Consider the following 5,193-nt stretch of genomic DNA (forward strand, 5'->3'; position numbering starts at 1 on the left):
GTTGTTTGCATCTGGCCTGTGTGAGCACAGTAAAGGTGGTTGGTTTGCAGAGGGCTATGCTGGCAATAAGCACAATTTCAGAGGTGGCAGATTTCCCAGGTTTATGTCCCCACATATGCTGCACCAGGAGTTAGTATTTTTATTCTCCAAACATTTATTTTGATCAAAATTGTTTTTTTACAGATATAAAAATCGGTTAAAATTTTGTCTCCACTCTGCCTAGTACCCAGTTAAAAACTCCATGATCGAAACATAGTTTTCCCTCCCTGGTCCTTCCACTAAAATGGACAACACTGAGTGCTGAGATTTTAACTGGGACTTTTCAACCTAATTTTAATGGGGGCTGATTGCTGAAATCACCCAGGCAGCTTTGAAAACCTCAGGCTATGTTATTATCTAGGTGTATCTGCACAATTCTGTGAAAGCCACATTTACTGACTGCTTTGCTCAAGGCTTCCTTGACCTCTCTGTTTCTCAGGCTGTAGATGAGGGGGTTTACCAGGGGAGTCAGGACCGTGTAGGAAAGAGAGACCACTTTGTTCAGGTCTCTCAGTGTATCATGTTTCGGTAGCAGGTACACAATCATTAGGGTTCCATAGAAAATTGTCACCACAAGGAGGTGAGAGGAGCAGGTGGAAAAGGCCTTTTGCCTCCCAGTGGTGGAAGGGATTCTCAGGATGGTGGCAATGATGCACATGTAGGATGTCAGGGTTAGTAGGAATGGAGGCAGGGTGAATACACAGGCTAGTATGAAATCCAGCAATATGACCTGGTGGGTGTCACTGCAGGAGAGCTCTATCAGTGGAATGGCATCACAATAGAAATGGTCAATTTCATTTGGGCCACAGAATATTAACTGTGATAGGAATAAGACCAAGATGGTAAGAGCCAAAAAACCATTTAACCAGGAGCCAGCAGCCAAATGGAGGCAAACCCTGGTATTCATCAGAGTTGAATAATGCAGGGGTTTACATATCGCTAAATACTGATCATAAGACATCGCTGCTAGGAGACAGCATTCTGTACCTGCCAGAGACCCAAAGAAATACAGTTGTGTGATGCAGCCACTGACTGAGATGGTTCTGTCCCCAGTCAGGAGACTGGCCAGCATCCAGGGCAGGATGGTTATGGTGTAGCAGGTCTCCAGGCAGGACAAATTCCCCAGGAAGAAGTACATGGGGGTGTGAAGGTGCTGATCAGCCACAATGAGCACCACGATGAGGGTGTTCCCAGTCACGGTTGCCATGTACATCACTAGGAATATCAGGAAGAGAAGAATTTGTAGGTCAGGGAGCTCCCCAAATCCCAGGAGTAAGAATTCTGTGATGGCTGTTTGGTTTCTCCAGTCTGCCATGGGTTGAGTCTAGGAACAATAAATCTGTGTGATTGAATCAGAAGGACATGGAGTTCAAAGTTAATCAAATCTCATGAATTAATTCCATAAATATTCAGAAACTCCCCTTCCTCTCCTGGTTAAAGGCTGAAATCTTAAGACTAAATGTAGATTTCAGAGAAAAGTGCCAGAAGTGGAAACAGGGTGGAAACGGGTTTCAGAGTAGCAGCTGTGTTAGCCTGTATTCACAAAAAGAAAAGGAGTACTTGTGGCACCTTAGAAACTAACAAATTTGTTTGAGCATAAGCTTTCATGAGCTACAGCTCACTTCATCACTATTCCTTTTGCAGGGGGAAGGATAGCTCAGTGGTTTGAGCATTGGCCTGCTAAACCCTGGGCTGTGAGTGCAATCCTTGAGGGGGCCATTTAGAGATCTGGGGCAAAAATTTAAAAAAAAGTAGATGATTTAGTTGGGGATTAGTCCTGCTTTGAGTAGGGGGTTGGCCTAGGTGACCTCCTGAGGTCCCTTCCAACCCCGGTATTCTATGATTCTATGAGTCTCAGTCTGAGGACAGAACTTCGCTCTGTTGGGAAAGAGGGTGGTCTACATGGATACCAATGACTGCTATAACAGCCCGTTTCCATGGTGGCCAATTACTGATAGAGAAATGATCTGTTCTGTCATATCAAATCCCATCTAGTGACATATCAGAGCTTAACAATGATACTTAAATGCTGTATTTCACTTCTGACAATGGCCCAGAATCATGCCATGCCTTAGGAGTCAAAATCAATAAATACATCAACTGAAATCTTGTACTGAGATCTCCAATGCAGTCTAGTGTCCTTAGGCACCAATCTTGTGTTATAATTAATGGAAATAAATCTAACAATATATCCTGGTATATTCAGCCTTTCATTTCCCTGTAGGAAAAGGAACAATTTTCACCCACACACAAGAGATCAGTTTCGCATAATTTATGAAGTGGAGTAAATTCTCCCTTAGTTCCTGTGGTGGTGATGGTGATGTGGTGAGGGACTGGCAGTGCCTTTTCTGTTTCCTGACATTAGCTATGTAGCAGTAAAAAAATACAGCTCTTTGCAGGGTGGATCTTAGGAAGGGGTAAAACCAGGCTGATGTGCAACCCTAACTGGTGGAGTGAACTTCCACATCCATAATGAATGTGGGAAGATAATACAGGAGCAAGAAAGGCACTGGGGTGGTGGGGGTGGGGGAGATGCTGTCCCTGAACTCAGAGTCTAGAAACAATCTGGCATGTGTGTTCTGGGTTAGTAAGACTGTATCACCACTCGCCACCCCATTAAAAGTCATGGAAGACCAGAGACATTCCAGAAGACTGGAAAAGGGAAAATATAGTGCCCATCTTTAAAAAGGGAAATAAGGACAACCTGGGGAATTACAGACCAGTCAGCTTAACTTCTGTACTCGGAAAGGTAATGGAGCAAATAATTAAGCAATCAATTTGCAAACACCTAGAAGATAATGAGGTGATAAGTAACAGTCAGCATGGATTTGTCAAGAACAAATCATGTCAAACCAACCTGATAGCTTTCTTTGACAGGGTAACAAGCCTTGTGGATAGGGGGGAAGCGGTAGCTGTGGTATATCTTGGCTTTAGTAAGGCTTTTGATACTGTCTCTCATGACCTTCTCATAAACAAACTAGGGAAATACAATCTAGATGGAGCTACTATAAGGTGGGTGCATAACTGGTTGGAAAACCATTCGCAGAGAGTAGTTATCAGTGGTTCACAGTCATGCTGGAAGGGCATAACAAGTGGGGTCCTGCAGGGATAGGTCCTGGGTCTGGTTCTGTTCAATATCTTCATCAACGATTTAGATAATGGCATAGAGAGTACACTTATAAAGTTTGCGGATGATACCAAGCTGGGAGGGTTTACAAGTGCTTTGGAAGATAGGATTAAAATTCAAAATGATCTGGACAAACTGGAGAAATGATCTGAAGTAAATTGGATGAAATTCAATGAGGACAAATGCAATGTACTCCACTTAAGAAAGAACAATCAGTTGCACACATACAAAATGGGAAATGACTGCCTAGGAAGGAGCACTACGGAAAGGGATCTGGGGGCTCATAGTGGATCACAAACTAGATATGAGTCAACAGTGTAACACTGTTTCCAAAAAAAACAAACATCATTCTAGGATGTCTTAGCAGAAGTGTTGTAAGCAAGACACGAGAAGTAATTCTTCCACTCTACTCCCAGCTGATTAGACCTCAACTGGAGTATTATGTTCAGTTCTGGGCACCACATTTCAGGAAAGATGTGGACAAATTGGAGAAAGTCCAGAGAAGAGCAAGAAAAATGATCAACGGTCTAGAAAGCATGAACTATGAGGGAAGATTGAAAAAACTGGGTTTGTTTAGTCTGGAGAAGAGAAGACTGAGAGGGGACATAAGAGTTTTCAAGTACATAAAAGGTTGTTAGAAGGAGGAGGGAGAAAAATTGTTCTCCTTAACCTCTGAGGATAGGACAAGAAGCAATGGGCTTAAATTGCAGGAAGAGCGGTTTAGGTTGGACATTAGGAAAAACTTCCTAACTGTCAGGGTGGTTAAGCACTGGAATAAATTGCCTTGGGAGGTTGTGGAATCTCCATCATTGGAGATTTTTAAGAGCAGGTTGGACAAGCACCTGTCAGGGATGGTGTACATAATCCTTAGTCCTGCTTTGAGTGCAGGGGAATGGACTAGATGACCTCTCAAGGTCCCTTCCAGTTCTGTGATTCTATGACTGGGGCTCACACTGAGCTGGATCTTCAGCTGGTGTAAATCAAAGTAGCTTCTTTTGTGTCAGTGGGGCAGATCCTCCACTGAGGACCTGTCACAAGACATGGATCTCATGCTCCATCTTTGTGATATTGTGCTATGAATGCTGACTGGCACTGCAGTGGGAAAGTGAGGTTAAAACTGTTAATATTCACCTGTCGAAGAGCTCTGTGTTGCTCAAAAGCTTCTCTCGTTCACCACCAGAAGTTGGTCCAATAAAAGATATTACCTCACCCACCTTGACCCTCTAATATTCACAAATCACATTCATGCCCCTGTTTGGAAGGTGGCATAGAAATGCAGTCAGGAAGATGGTGCTCACCTGAAACCACAGGACAACCCAAACGGGAAGTGATGAGCTCTTGTTTCTGAGGGTTCAGTGGCCAGGACTCAGGATCCTCAGCTGAGGTTCTTGTCACTCCTCTTTCTGCAGAAACTCGGAGATGGTAGAATGGGGAACTTCTGTTTTCCCTGCCCATTACTCCAAGAACAAGGGGGACATACAACAAAATTTAAAGGCGGGCAACTTAAAATCTAGCAAATGAAATTCTTGTTAACCCATTTTGTAAGTAAACTGTGGCACTCACTGTGATGCTGGCAGACCAAGTGCTAGCTCATGCCAAGGTCCCCCCTGTCTCAGTAGGACACTAACTGGTACACAGCTGGAATCAGTCTGGCTCCCTTCTGGGTTAATATTGATAAAATGGGTAAAACATGGATAAAATGGATGAAACATTTGAGTGGTTGTAGTGAGCTTTTGTGAGTATGAATCACCACACAGGAGAGGGACGATCATGAGTGTGAAGAGTTGCTCTCCCACAGACATTAAGCCTCTCCTGTAAAAGGAGACCCATCAGTACCAGATAGGGTGACCAGATGGCACGTGTGAAAAATCAGGACAGGGGATGTGGGGTGGGGAGGGGTAACAGACACTTATACAAGACAAAACCCCAAATAATGAGACTGTCCCTATAAAATCGGGACATCTGGTCACCCTAATACCGGGTGGGCTATGGGTGCATATTGCAACTGGAAACTCCTGACAACTGGA

General features: G+C 43.8%; 1 pseudogene; it reads right to left on the reverse strand.

Moving 5' to 3' along the window:
• Positions 1 to 396: 396 nt before the first annotated feature.
• LOC141998564 (olfactory receptor 10A4-like) lies at positions 397 to 1,357 on the reverse strand (annotated as a pseudogene).
• Between the last annotated feature and the right edge of the window lie 3,836 nt (positions 1,358 to 5,193).

The sequence above is a fragment of the Natator depressus genome, chromosome 14 (genome assembly GCF_965152275.1).
Source record: "Natator depressus isolate rNatDep1 chromosome 14, rNatDep2.hap1, whole genome shotgun sequence".
Classification (NCBI taxonomy): domain Eukaryota; kingdom Metazoa; phylum Chordata; order Testudines; family Cheloniidae; genus Natator; species Natator depressus.